Source organism: Equus asinus, chromosome X (genome assembly GCF_041296235.1).
Source record: "Equus asinus isolate D_3611 breed Donkey chromosome X, EquAss-T2T_v2, whole genome shotgun sequence".
Classification (NCBI taxonomy): Eukaryota; Metazoa; Chordata; class Mammalia; order Perissodactyla; family Equidae; genus Equus; species Equus asinus.
The window spans coordinates 37,624,058-37,640,526 of record NC_091820.1 but is presented as its reverse complement, the minus strand read 5'-3'; positions in this window follow the sequence as shown (position 1 = coordinate 37,640,526).

Below are 16,469 nucleotides of genomic sequence, written 5' to 3'. Positions count from 1 at the left end.
CCCAAACCTGGGGAAAGAACTGGATGTACAAGTCCAAAAAGCTAATGGAACACCTAATTATCTCAACGCAAAAAGACCTTCTCCAAGGCACATTATAACTGTCAAATTCAATGACAAAGAAAGACTATTAAGGGCAGCCAGAGGAAAAAATAACCAGTAACTTATAAAAGAACCCGGATTAGGTTATCAGCAGATTTCCCAGAAGAAACTCTACAGGCCAGGGAAGAGTGGAATGATATATTCAGAATATTGAAAGATAAAAACTGTCAGCTAAGAATACTCTATCCAACAAAGTTATCTTTCAAATATGAAGGACAAATAAAGGCTTTCCCAGACAAACAAAAGCTGAAAGAGTTCATCACCACTACACCTACCTCATAAGAAATCTTGAAAAGAGCTCTCCTACTTGAAATGCAACAGCAAAGGTATACAAAACTTTAAGCATGGTGATAGATAGACAGAATCAGAAAATTGCAACTCTATACCAGAATGGATTAGTAAACACTTAATTATAACATAAAGGCTAAAGGGAAAGAAAGTATTAAAAATAACTATAACCACTTCAATTTGGTGACAAACTCACAATAGAAAAAGGGATGATTCATTTCAACAAAAATGTACAAGGGGAAGAGGAAAAGGATGGAACTTGCATAGGCAAATGGAGATAAGATACTATCAGCAGAAAAGGAACCATCTCATCTATGAGATCTTTTATACAAACCTCATGTTATCCACACACAAAAAAATTCAGAGCAGCCACAAAACATAAAAAAAGAGGAAACTGAGAAACGCATCACAGAAAACCACCAAATTGAAATGCCAGACAGAAGCACAAGGGAAAAAAAATGGAAAGATAGAGCAACTAGAAAACAAAAGATAAAATGGCAACATTAAGTCCTCATATATCAATAATCACTCTAAATGTAAATGGATTGAATTTACCAATCAAAAGACACAGAGTTGCAGGATGGATTAAAAAACAAGACCCAAGTATATGCTGCCTCCAGGAGATCCATCTGAGAAAAACATAAGCTGAAAGTGAAGGGGTTGAAGATAGTACTCCAAGCAAATGGCAAGCAAAAGAAAGCAGGTGTAGCCGCACTTATATCAGAAAACGCAGATTTCAAGATAAAAAAGATAATGAGAGACAAGATAGGCATTATATAATGATAAAAGGACTTTCCACCAAGAAGACATAGCACTTATTAATATATAGGCACCTTGCACAGGAGCACCAAAGTATATAAAGCAACTATTAACAGACCTAAAGAGACAAATTGAGAGCAACATAATAACAGTAAGGGACCTTAACACCCCTTTTACATCAATGGATAGATCATCCAGACAGAAAGTCAACAAGGAAATGTTGGCCTTAAATGAAACACTAGACCAGGTGGACTTAACAGATATGTATAGACCATTCCTTTCAAAAACAGCAGAATACACATTCTTCTCAAGTGTACATAGAACATTCTCAAAGATAGACCATATGTAGGGAAATAAAACAAGCCTCAATAAATTTAAGAAGAATGAAATCATATCAAGCATCTTTTATGACCACGATGGTATGAAACTAGTAATCAACTATAAGAAGAAAGCTGGAAAAGTCACAAGTATACAGAAACTAAACAACATGCTACTGAACAACTATTGGATCAATGAAGAAATCAAAAGAGAAATTTAAAAAATTACCTGGAGACAAATGAAAATGAAAACACAACATACCAAATTCTATGGGATGTAACAAAAGCAGTACTAAAAGGGAAGTATATACCAATACAGGCATACCTGAAGAAACAAGAAAAATCTCAGATCACCAATCTAACACTACATCTAAAGGAACTAGAAAAGAAGAACAAACAAAGCCTAAAGTCAGTAGAAGAAAGGAAAGAATAAAAATCAGAGAGGACATAAATTAAATAGAGACTAAAAGGACAATAGAAAAGTTCAATGAAACTAACAGCTGGTTTTTAAAAAGATAAACAAAACTGACAAACTTTTAGCTAGACTCACTAAGAAAAAAGAGAGAAAGCTCAAATTAATAAAATCAGAAATGAAAGAGGAGAAATTCCAATGGATAACACAGAAATACAAAGGATTATATGGGAATACTATGAAAAACTTTACGCCAACAAATTGAATAACCTAGAAGAAATGTAACAATTCTTAAGATCATACAACCTCCCAAAACTGAATTAAGAGGAAACAGAGAATCTGAATAGAATAAGGAGTGAAATAGTAATCCAAAACCTCCCCAAAAACAAAAGTCTAGGACCAGATGGCTTCTCTGGTGAATTCTACCAAACAAACAAAGAAGATTTAATACTTATCCTTCTCAAACGCTTCCAAAAATTTGAAGAGGACGGGATACTTTCTAACTCATTTTACAAGGTCAACATTACCCTGGTACCAAAAGCAGAGAGGGGCAACACAAAAATAGAAAATTACAGGCCATTTCTCACTGATGAACATAGGTGCAATGATCCTTAACAAAATATTGGCAAATCAAATACAACAATACATTAAAAGGATCATACACCACAATCAAGTGGGATTTATTCCAGAGATGCAAGGATTTTCAACATCCACAAGTCAATCAATGTGATACAACACACTAACAAAATGGAGAATAAAAATCATATGATCATTTCAATAGAGGCAGAGAAAGCATTTGACAAGTTACAGCATCCACTTATGATATAAACCTCTCAATAAAATGGGTATAGAAGGAACGTATGTCAACATAATAAGGACGATATATGACCAACCCTAGCTAACATCATACTCAACAGGGAAAATCTGAAAGCTACTCCTCCAAGAACACATGCAAGATAAGGATGCCCACTCTCACAATTCTTATTCAAGATAGTATTGGAAGTCCTAGCCAGAGCAATTAGGCAAGAAAAAAAATTGAAGCCACCCAAATCAGAAAGGAAGAAGTAAAACTGTCACTATTTGCAGATGACATTTTTATCTATAGAAAACACCAAAGAAGCCACTAAAAAACTATTAGAAATAATAAACAAATACAGTAAAGTTTCAGGCTACAAAATCAACATACAAAAATCACTCCATTTTGATATGCTAACAATGAACTAGCAGAAAGAGAAATCAAGAATACATTTACAATTGCAACAAAAAGAATAAAATACCTAGGAGTAAATTTAACCAGGGAGGTGAAAGACCTGTACACTGAAAACTACAAGGCGTTGTTGAAAGAAATCAAAGAAGACACAAAAAAATGGAAAGATGTTCATTCCATGATGTTGGAAAAATTAACATAGTTAAAATGTTAATATTACCTAAAGCAATCTGAAGATTCACTGCAATCCCTGTCAAAATCCCAATGAAAGTTTTCACAGAAATAGAACAAAGCATCCTAAAATTTATATGGAACAACAAAAGACTCCAAATAACCAAAGCAATCCTGAGATAAAAAAAAAAGATAGAGATATCACACTCTCTGATTTCAAAATATATTACAAAGCTACAGTAATCAAAACAGCATGGTACTGGAAGAAAAACAGAGACAGAGATCAATGGAACACAATTGAGAGGCCAGAAATAACCCCACATGTTTATGGATAGCTAATTTTCCACAAAAGAGCTAAGAACATACAATGGAGAAAGGAAAGTCTCTTCAATAAATGTTGGGAAAACTGGACAGCCACATGAAAATAATGACAGTAGACCACTATCTTACACTACACACAAAAATTAACTCAAAATGGATTAAAGACCTGAATGTAAGACCTCAAACTATAGAGCTTATTGAAGAGAACATAGGCAGTGTGCTCTTTGACATCAGTCTTAGCAGTCTCTTTATGACTATGCGTCCTTGGACAAGAGAAACAAAAGAAAAAATAAACAAATGGGATTACATCAAACTAAAAAACTTCTTAATGGCAAAGGAAACCATTTGCAAAATGAAAAGACAACCTACCCATTGGGAGAAGATATTTGTAAACCATATATCCAATAAGAGGTTAAAATCCAAAATATATAAAGAACTCATACAACTCAACAACAAAAACCCAAACAACTCCCCTAGGTGAGCAGACATTTTTCTAAAGAAGATATACAGATGGCCAACAGGCATGTGAAAAGATGTTCAGCATCACTCAGTGTTAGGGAAATGCAAATCAAAACCGCAATGAGATATCACCTTACACCCATCAGAATGGCTATTGTTAAAAAGACAAGAAATAACAAGTGTTGGAGAGGACATAGAGAAAAGGAAACTCTTGTGCACTGCCTTGGGAATGTAAATTTGTGCAGCCACTATGGAAAATGGTATGGAGATTCCTCAAAAAATTAAAAATTGAACTACCATATAATCCAGCTATTCCACTTCTTGGTATTTATCCAAAGAAGATGAGAGCACTAATTTGAAAAGATATATGCACCCCTATGTTCACTGCAGCATTATTCACAATAGCCAAGACTTGGAAACAGCCAAAGTTCCCATCAACAGAGGAATTGATAAAGAATATGTCATATATGGAATACTACTCAGCCATAAAAAAAATGAAATCATGCCATTTGCGACAACATGGATAGACCTTGAGGGTATTATGTGAAGCAAAATAAGTCAGATGGAGAAATAATTAACCATATGATTTCACTCATATGTGGAATATAAACAGACATATAGATACAGAGAACAGATTGGTGGTTACCAGAGGGGAAAGGGGGTGGGGGGAGTGAGCAAGTGGAAAAGGGGCACATGTGTACAGTGATGTATTGAAAGTAGACCTTTGGTGGTGAACATGATGTAGTGTATACAGAAGTAGAAATATAATGCCGTACACCTGAAATTTATATAGCGTTGTAAACCAATGTTACTTCAATAAAAAAAACTAACTTAACTTTACCCTTTGAGGAACTAGAAAAAGAGCAAACTGAAGCCATAGCTAGTAACAGGAATGAAATAATAAAGACTAGGGCAGAGACAGTTGAAATAAAGAATAGAAAAACAATACAGGGAATCAATGAAATCAAAAGCTGGTTCTTTGAAATGACAAAAAAACTGACAAATCTTAACTAGACTGACTAATAAAAAACCGAGAGAGAAGAAGTAAATCACTAAAATCAGACATGAAAGCAGGGCATTACTACTGAGCTTGCAGAAGTAAAAGGATTGTAAGAGAACACTATGAAGAAATGCATGCCAGACAGATAGACTAGGTGAAATATACATATTCCTAGAAACAAACTACCAAAACTGACTCAAGAAATAGAAAATCTGAAGAGACCTATAACAAGTAAAGAGATTGAGTCACTAATGAAAAATTTCCCAATAAGGAAAAAGCCCATGGCCAGATAATTTCACTGGTGAATTCTATCAAACATTTAAAAACTTAACACCAATCCTTCTCAAATTGTTCCAAAAAAATAGAAGAGGGAATACTTCCTAACTCATTCTGTGATGTCAGAATTATCCTGAAAACAGAGCTAGACAAAGACACTATAAGAAAAGAAAATTACATACTAACATCCCAAATGAATATAGATACAAAACTTCTCAACAAAATACTAGCAAACCATAGCCAGCAGCATATTTAAAGGATTGTACACCATGACCAAGTGGGACGTATCCCAGAAATACATATGAAAATCAGTATAACCACATTAATATAATAAAGAGGGAAAAAACACGATCATCTCGATTGATGCAGAAAATGCATTTGTCAAAATTCAGCATTCTTTTATGATTAAAAAAACACAAAAAATGAAGAATAGAAGGGAATTTCCTCAACATGATATAGGGCATTTAGGAAAAACCTATAGCTAACATCAAACTCAATAAACTCAATGGTGAAAGGATGAAAGCTTTTCCTTTCATATCAGGGATAAGACAATGTGTCTGCATTTGCCACTTCTATTCAACGTTCTACTGAAAGTTATAGCCAGAGGAATTCAGCAAGAAAAAAAAAGCCATCCAAATTGGAAAGAAAAAATTCAAACTATCTCTATTCACAGACAACATGAACTTGTATATTGAAAATCCTAAAGAATCCACACACAAAAAACTATTAGAGCTAACAAAAATATGTATATGTAGCAAAGTTGTAGGATATAACATCAACACACAATAATCAGTTGTTTTTTACTCTAGTGCTGAACAACCAAATAGGAAATGAAGAAAATAATTCCATTTACAATGGCATGATAAAGAATAGGATACTTAGGGATTAATTAACAAAAGATTTACAATGCTTGTAACAGAAAATTACAAACATTGATAAAATAAGTTAGGAGAAACATTAACAATGGAAAGTAATACTGTGTTAATGGATTGGAAGATTTGATATTTTAAGTATGGTAATATTCCTGAAAGTGATCGACAGATACAAGGCAATCTCTATCAAAATCCCTATGGCCTCTTTTGAAGAAATGGAAAATCTCAGCCTAAAATTCATATGTAATTGCAAGGGACCCCAAATAATCAAAACAATCTTGAAAAAGAAGAACCAAGTAGGAAAACCCACAATTTCAAATTTCAAAACTTCAGTAATCAAAACAGTGTGATCCTTGCATAACGATGGATATAGATTAATGGAACGGAACTGAGGGTTCAAAAATAAACTCATACATCTATGGTCATTTGATTTCTGACAAGAGTACCAAAATCATTCAATTGGAAAGACTAGTCCTTTTAACAAATAGTGTTGGGAAAACTGGATATCCATATACATAAGAATGTAGTTGACTTCTTCCTCATCTGTATACAAAAATTAATTTAAAATGGAATAAATAACCTAGATACAAGACCCCAAAATATAAAACTATTAGAAGAATACATAGTGTTGAATCTTCATGACTTTGGATTTGGCAATGATCTTTTAGATACTTCACCAAAATTACAAAGAACAAAAGAATGAAATTGATACATTGGGCTTCATCAAAATTAAATACTTTGGTGCATTAAGGGACACTATCAAGAGAACGAAAAGACAACTCCCAGAATGGCAGAAAATATTTGCAAATCAAGTATTTGATAAGCATCTAGTATCCAGAAAATATACATAACTCTTACAACAAAAGACAAACAATCTAATTAAGCAGCAGGCCAAGAACTGAATAGACATTTTTTTTTTTTTTAAGAAAGATTAGCCCTGAGCTAACTGCTGCCAGTCCTCCTCTTTTTGCTGAGGAAGCCTGGCCTTGAGCTAACATCCGTGCCCATCTTCCTCTACTTTATATGTGGGATGCTTGCCACAGCATGGGTGTGCCAAGTGGTGCCATGTCCGAACCTGGGATCTGAACCGGTGAACCCTGGGCCGCCGAGAAACAGAACATGTGCACTTAACCGCTGCGCCACCAGGCCGGCCCAGGCGTTTCTTCAAAGTAGACATATAAATGACCAATAAGGCCACGAAAAGATGTTCAACATCACCGCTATAAACTGAATGTTTCTGTCCCTCCAAAATTTATACGTTGAAACCTAATCCCCAATGTGATGGTATTAGGAGGTCGGGCCTTTGGGAAATGAGTAGGTCAGGAGAGTGGAGCCCTTGTGAATGGGATCAGCGCTCTTATAATGGAGGCCCCAGAGAGCTCCCTTACCCCTTCCACCATGTAAGGTTACAACAAGCAGTTGACCTTTTAGAAAGGAGGAAGTGGGCCCTCACCAGACACTGAATCTGCTGGCGCCTTGATCTTGGACTTTCTGGCCTCCAGAACTGTGAGAAATAATTTTTTTAAATGTTATTCAGCCTATGGTATTCTGTTATAGCAGCCCAAATGAACGAAGACAATCACTAATGATTAGGGAAATTCAAATTAAAACCACAACGAGATACCACTTCACACCTACTAGGATGGCTATAATAGAAAAAAAGGAAAATATCAAGTTTTGAAAAGGATGTGGGGAAATTGGAACACTTACACCTTGTTGGTAGGAGTATAAAATAGTTCAGCTGTTTGGAGTTTCCTCATAAGATAAACATAGAATTACCATATAACCCAGCAGTTCCACTCATGGCTTTATACCCTAAATAATTTAAAATAGGTGTTCAAGGGAAAATCTGTACACAAATGTTTATACCAGTCATCTACACAATAGGCAATCAACTGATGAATAGATAAACGAAATGTGATAGCCATACAATGGGATATTATTCAACCATGAAAATGAAGTACTGATACATTCTACAACATGAATGAACCTTGAAAACGTTATGTTAATTGAAAGAAGCCAGACGTGAAAGGTCCCATAGTGTATGATTCCATTTGTATGAAATATCCAGAGCAGGCATATCCATAGAGACAGAAAGCATATTAGTGGTTGCCAGGGACTGGACTGAGGAAAAGGAGGATGAAGAATGACTATTTAAATGGATATGTGGTTTCCTTTTCGGGTGATGAAAATGTTCTGGAATAAGATAAGAGGTGATGGCTGTACAACGTTGTGAATATGCTAAATGCTACTGAATTGTACACTTTAGAATGGTAAATTTTATGTTATGTGTATTTTACCACAACAAGAAAAAAACCCAATGGATTGTTTTGGCCTGCAGTCCCAAGCTTGATGACCCTTGTTCTAGGGATTTAAAAACTTTTACTTAATTTTCAGTCTACCTAGAAGCAATATTTTACCACTCTATTTGGAATGTTGAAACTGTTACTTTATAGGTATCTTTACTTTGCCAGCTTTATGCTATAATTGTCTTATGTGTTACTACATCTATTGAAAACCCATTAAACATTTTCATGATTTTTGCTGTCAAATATAATTTTAAAAAACTCAAAAGGATGAAAGTAGTCTATCATATTTAGTCAGACATTTACTGGTTTCTTCTTCTCTTCCTTCATTTCTGCTGTTTCAGATTTCCTTCTGGTAATATTTTCTTCCTGTCTGAAAAGCCTCTTTTTACTGTTCTTTTACAGCATATCTGCTGGCTATAATTACTCTTAGATTTACTTTATCTGGGGATGTCTTTATTTCACCCTTTTCCTCTATACATTTTCACTGGAAATAGAATTTGGAACAGACAGATCTTTTCTTTCTGCACTTGAAAAATGTTGTGCCACTTCTTTCTGGCCTCATGGTTTCTGATGAGAAATCTAAAGGCGTTTGAATCATTTTTCCCATTTTTTCGGGCTATTTTCAAGATGTTTTTCTTTGTCTTTCATTTTTGGCAACTTGATTAGGATGTTTCTGTGCATGAATTTCTTTTGGTTTATATTATTTGGGGTTCATTCAGCTTCTTGAATTGGTAAGTTTATATCTTTGCCAAACTTGGAAGATTTTCTGCCACTGTTTCTTCAAACATTTTTTTTTTTCGCCAGCACATTCCTTTTTCTCTCTTTCTTGGACTCTGATGATGCAAATATTTGACTATTTGTTATTGACCCACACGTCCCTAAGGGTATGTTAGTTATTTTTAAATTTTTTTCTCTTTGTTTTTTAGAATGCATAATTTCTGTTGATTGATCTTAAAGTCTGCCAACTCCTCTGTCATCTCTATTCTGCTATTGCATCCATCCAGTGATGTTTTCTCAAAATTTCTGTTATTGTAGCTTTCACTTCTAAAAGTTTCATTTGGCTGGTTTTATTTTTGCAGCTTCTATATCTTTGCTGAGTGTATTAGTTATTGCTGTGGAAGAAATTACCACAAATTTAGTTCTTTTAAGAACACAAATTTGCTATCTTACATATTCTGTCAATCAGAAGTTGGCACAGCTTATCTATGTCCTCAATTTGGCTTCAGTTGAGGTATTGGCCAGGGCTCTATTCTCATTTGGAGCTTGACTGGTGACGTGTTTGCTTCTAGGTTCACTCAGGTTGTGAGAATTTGCTTCTTTCTGTCTGTAAGATTAAGGGCCCCTGATTTTTATTGGTTGTCAGTTGGAGGACATGCTTAGCCCCTGGAGGCTACTTGAAGTTCCTTTATAACATGGTTCTCTTACAATATGGAAGCTTGCTTTTTCAAATCCAGCAAGGGAGAAAGACAGAAAGTTGGCTAACAAGATGGAGTTTTGTATAGTATAGCGTAAACACAGAAGTGATTAAAGTCTTAAAGTGATTAAAGACCTTAAAGTCTGTCTGCCACACTGAGAATTTGTATTTTAACATTTGTTGCAAGAATGTTCAAGATTGCTTATTTAAGCATTTTTATAATAGCTACATTTGTCAGATAATTACAACATTTGTGTCATCTCTGTTTATGTCTATTTCCCATGCAACTTGGAATTTATTTTTTTATATGCCTAATAATTTTGAATCGCATCTTGTCATTTTAAACATTATGTTACAAGACCCTGGGTGTCTTTTAAACTCTATGGAGAATGTTGAAATTTGTTTTAGCAGGCAATTGACTTTGATTAACATCTGGCCCCAAGTTCCAACTCTCCTCCTGTTGGTTCTGTTTCTAGTGCCAGTTAAGCTTTCAGACTGTAGTGCTATTTGCATCTGTCTTGTAAATGCACCACTCAGTGGCCATTCTGGGTCATAGGAAGTGGTCTATCAGTTACTTCAGTTCCCAAAATTTTGGTAGGCTAATTAGGGTCAGATCCACAATGCACAGCTCAAGCGTGAGCCCTGAAGTTCATAAACAACTTTAAGGGTACTTTCCCAAGATCCTCCTTCTCTGCAACTTTCCCAGTACTTTCTATTTCCCTGGGTCTCCTCCTTTTGGTCCTCCAGCCAGAAACTTGGTAGTTACCTTGGTTTGTCATTCTCTGATATACACTTTTGTGATTGGGCCATCTCCTAGCCCAAGAAATGGAGAACAGAGAGAGAAAAAGGGTAACTCAGGTTCACCCCACCCTCTTGGAACTACAGTTCCATCAAATGCACAAGATGAGTTCCCTTCCCTCAGAGTTTTGGCTCTTGAGATTTTTCCATTTCTACCACAGGATTTCCTGGGATCTGGGGCATGAGAGAACAAAAAAATTGCAGATAAAAATGGGGAGGGAGTTCTGTAATCCCTCTGAGCACTAGGAGTTACCTTTCCTGATCCTTGAGACAGTAGTAGAAGACTTCTCCTGGAGCTCTTTCTCTCTGCCACCATTCCCACTTCTGTGTTTCAGGCGATGTTAAGTTCAGACTAGGGCATACCAAAGGAAAAAGAAAGGTTAAAAAAGTAAACTAATTGCTTATAAGGTGGTGATTCTATTTCTGGTCTTATTTCCTTTTCTGTCTTACTGCTTTTTACTTTTCAGAGACCTCAAATAGCTGCCCTTGTATTCTGTCATAGTTTTATAGTTGTGCTCAGTGGGAGAGACAGGGTGAAGCATGCTTTCTACATCTCACCCAGGACCAGAACTCCTGCAATAGATTCTTTACTGTTCTCTCTCTTCTACTCTAGCCCTTCTTACAAACAATCCTCTACACATCAACTGGAGTGGTCCTCAAAACTATTCATAAGATTATACCACTCTATTGATCAAAACCCCTGAGTGGGCTTCCCATTTTACTTATAATAAAACAAACTCCTTATGATAGCCTACAAAACCCTACATGATCTGACCCCTGCCTCTCTCTCCAAACTAATATCATATCCCTCACTCACACCACCCTAGCCCCATGCATTTTCTTTCAGTTTTTAGTACATGGCAAACTCAATTCCTCTTTAGAGATTTGCATTTGTTGTTCTGTCATTCTGGGATTCTCTTCTTCAAGATATTAGCATGGCTGACCACTTTCATCTTATTTAGATCTCAGCTCAAATGCCATCCCCTCAGATAGTCCTTTTAGACCACTTAGTCTAAAGTAGCCTAATGCTTTGCATCACTTCTATTACCTTCAGAGAAACACAGCTTCTTAAAAGTGTCTAATGCATGTATTTGCTCACTTACTTATTTTCTTTTTCCCACTAAAATTTCAGTTTTGGAGGGCAGAAAGTTCTGTGAGTCTTTCTTCTTCACTGCTGTATCCTCAGTCTGCTTAGAATAGAACTTTACACAAGATGGATTCTAAAAACATACTTTTTCAGTGAATGAATATATTTCCAATCTTATTTCTATGCACACATTTTAAAAACATCAAACATTTTTTATAAAAGCTATGTTTAGTAGGACTTAATATTCTGTTTCATTAAATATATTTCAACAACATCACCTCAAGAGGTGCTTCATTGCAATAGGTGCTTTTGTGTGCAGTAGTGTAACGTTTGCATTTAGCCATTCCTCTGGTATCTGATTTGCTTTGTGCTGAAATTATAATTTTGTCTTTGTTCATCTTGTCATTTTCTCATCCTTTTCTTTCAAGATTTTAGACGTCTTTTCATAAAGCATTTCTTTACTGCAACCATCTTGTTTATTAATATTACTTGATTTCATCCCTATCCCTCAACAATATAAGCTTCAGAATTGCTATTTTGTTCATTGCTGTATCACTAATTTTTAGAACACGCACTCCATAAATGATTGTTGAATGAATACATCATATTTACTTTCTTCAATTGCCTCATTTGTAAAACAGGGATGGTAATACCTATGTCACTGAATCTTGGGGAGAACAGTAGAGCTGTATTATGATGTGAATACTAGAGGACATGTGAGATGCCATGACTAGCTGAGAGTCTGGGTGCTGCACACCAACTTCCACAGCAATGCTAATGCAAATCTGTGTTTCAGCAAAATTTCAAACTCTAACCTGAAGTTGAACATTGGCTTTGCACTTACATATTTAAAACCACAAATTTTAAATCCAAAAGTGTCAAGTTTCAACTTCATAGGAAGACAATGAATCCCCAAAGGAATTTTATTTGATGGGAAATAGAAGTGAAATAGATTATGAAACATCTCATTTTTAAAGTCAAGGAATTGCAGAACTTAGACTTGGTGTAGTGGACAAAGGGAACAACTTTAAATTTCTGAGCAGGGGAGCAGTGTTATAAAGATGATGTTTGCATGTGAATGTATTTTCACTGCAAAAGAAGACTCCAAGTGTTCCATGCTGTTGTTTTTGGTGATGCTTTTGGACTGGTAAGTGGGAAGAGTGGGTGGGTTCTTTGTAGGGCCTCAGTAGTAGCAAAAGCTTTCCAGCAGCAGTGTTTGAGGGGGGCAGAAGAGAGTAGCTATGAGGGAATTTTTGTAGCTGTTTGCTTGCAAATTTAGAATATTTTGCTATGTTTCTCTTTGTGTGTGAGGAAGCTTGGCCCTGAGCTAACATCCGTGCCAATCTTCCTCTACTTTATATGTGGGACGCCGCCACAGCACAGCCTAACAAGTGGTGTGTAGGTCAGTTCCTGGGATGGAACCCGTGAACCTCGAGCTGCTGGAGTGGAGCGTGCCAACCCAACCACTACGTCACTGGGCTGGCCCCCGATTTTGCTATGTTTCTTGATCTGTAAAATACTAACAATTTAAAAGTAGTATGTGTTCTAAGTCCTCTTTCTTTCACACATATTCCTGGAGGCTACCTCTGCTTAAGTAGCTCTTTGCTTTTCACTCAATAATTACCTTTTTTGGTATGCTGCAGAGAGCTTGGAAAGTACTGATGTCTCATTCAATGATTCATCCTATTTATTGCCTAATTTAAAAGGACAGTGAAAGCACTCGTAATTACCTTGTGATTTTCCATATTGACAGTTTAGCTAAGATATGGCAAGTCCCAAAGTAATTCAAAGTACTTTCAAGTTCTCTGCAGTCTGGCAGAGTGCGTGCCTGGAAAGAGAGAACATTACAGGGACCTGACCTTAACTCTCCAGCAGTCTCTACCGTCGTTCCTCTCCCAAGCTAAGGGATATAAGACTTCCATTATCTTCTGCCTCCACCTGAATTGCCTTGTCAGTAAGATGACTGCCTTAGGTCTAATGTCTAGACTTTATACGATGGTATGCTTTGGGAGCATCCCTAAAAGATCTGCCTCCAAATTTCTCCCTCAATGTCTTGCCACACTGCCTACACACTCCAATTTTATAAATTAATTCCTGTATTATATTACCAAAACATATGCTAAAATTACTTATAATAAGAATAAAGATAACTTTAATTCTGGAAAGCATCCTTTTTTGTCCTTTTTTTAAATCCATCTTGATAATTCTTTCCATATCCTAAAGAAATTACAATTTAATTGAAAGAAATTCCTTCCTTTAGAGTCATGCCTTTTGCATCTACCTAACTGTTCTTTTGAAATCCAAATTCTGTGTAAGTGAGGAGTCAAACCATTTGAAGCCATGGGCATCTTGGGATGTATTCATGTGGTAGAGAGGACAGAACATGGACTTGAAGTTATATCTGGGTTCAAATCCCTGCTCTACCATTTATTAACTGTGTGGCTTTGGGCAAGTCCCTTTAACTCTTTGGGCTTCAGTTTCCTGAGAATAGTGTTACTTAATTCATAGGATTTTGGTGAGGAGAGGGAAGGAGAAGAGAGGCGAGGTCCAGTTTATGTGGGTAATGAAGAACTATTGTGTGGCTAGCTTTGGAGATTTTAGAATTTCTCTATAATAGGTCGGTAATGGGGTGAAAGGAGCAGAAGTGAGTGGGCAAAGGCTAGGGGGTTTGCTTGTCCCATTTTAACGTGGTCATCATACTCTTCTTACTCACGTGCTATATTTATTGGGAGTAGCTGATACTGATGTGGAAGGGCCTAAAGCCCTCCAAGCTTCCTTTAGGTGCTGCCACTGGGGCTCAAGAACAGGCCAGTGTCTAAAGAGGTCCTTGAATACAAACTTGCTGACTTAACACAACAATAACAAAAACAGCTAACGTTTATATAGTCCTTATTATGTGCAAGGTACTGTTCTAAGCACTTTACATACATTAAATCAATTTCATGCTCACAAGACCCCAAAGATGTAGACACAATTATCTACATTTTACAGATGAGGAAACTGTTCAACGACAGAGATATGATAAAGGTAGGAAGTCTCTTATTTTTTAGGTCATTGGAGGCAGGACTCTGATCTTTCTCTTTGCTTCTAACCTCAGTAGTTGCCCTTCCAGGTACAGAGAGAGTATGGTCCAATATAATAGCCACTGTATTTTAAATCTGGCTGAGTCACTGAGTCTGGAGGTTCCAGCCCTGATAAACAGCTTTGTGAGGGGCTAGCAAACTTTGTCTTGGGGGATCAAATCCATGCTGTCCTAAAGCTGTTCACTCCCTCAAACACCCCATGATGCTTAACGTTATGTGTAAACTTGGCTATCCTATGGTGCCCAATTGTTTGTCAAACACTAGTCTAAAGATTGTTGTGAAGGTATTTTGTAGATGTGATTAATATTTACAATCAGTTGACATTTTTGCAGTTTTTAAAATTTATTTATATATATATTTTATTGAGGTATAATTGAAATATAACATTATATTAATTTTAGGTGTACAACATAATAATTTGGTATTTGTATACACTGTGAAATGATCACCACAATAAGTCTAGTTAACACTCAGTCACTATACATAGTTACAAATTTTTTTCATTTTTTTCTTGTGTTGAGGACTTTTAAGATCCACTTTCTTAGTAACTTTCAAATGTGCAATACAGTATTATTGACTACACTCACCATGCTGTATTTTATATCCCCATAACTTATTTGTTTTATAGCAGGAAGTTTGTATCTGTTAACCCACTTCATCCACTCCCTAACCCGCTCCCCACACCAGCAACCACCAGTCTGCTCTCTGTATCTATGAGCATGGGCTTATTTTTGTTGTTTGTTTTGTTTTTTAGATTTCACATGTAAGTGGGATCATATAGTATTTGTCTTTCTCTGTCTGACTTATTTCACTTAGCATAATGCTAAGTGTTGTTGCAAATGGCAAGATTTCATTCTTTTTTATGGCTGAATACTATTCCATTGTATATACATACCACAGTTTCTTGAATCCATTCATCCTTTGATGAACGCTTAGGTTGTTTCTGTATCTTGACTATTGTAAATAATGCTGCAATGAACATGGCATACATCTTTTCAAATTAGTGTTTTCCTTTTCTTTGAATAAATACCCAGAAATGGAATTGCTGGATCATATTGTAGTTCTGTTTTTGATTTTGTGAGGAACCTCCATACTATTTTTCCTAGTGACTGTACCATTTACATTCCTACCAACAGTGCACGAGGATTCTCTTTTGTCCACATCCTCACCAACACCTGCTCTTTCTTGTTTTTTTTTCATAATAGCCATCCTAACAGGTGTGGGGTGATATCTCATTGTGGTTTTGATTTGCATTTCCCTGATGATTAGTGATGTTGAGCATCTTTTCATGTACCTGTTGGCCATCTGTGTGTCTTTTTTGTAAAACTGTCTTTTCAGATCCTCTGCCTACTTCTTAATCAGATTGTTTGGTTTTTTTTTATGTTGAGTTGTATGACTTCTTTATATATTTTGGATATTAACCCCTTATCAGATATATGAAATGTGAATATTTTCTCACATTCAGTAGGTTACTTTTTCATTTTGTTGATGGTTTCCTCTGCTGTGCAGAAGATTTTTAGCTTGATGAAGTCACACTTGTTTATTTTTGCTTTTGTTGCCTTTACTTTTGGAGTCAGATCTGAAAAATCATCACCAA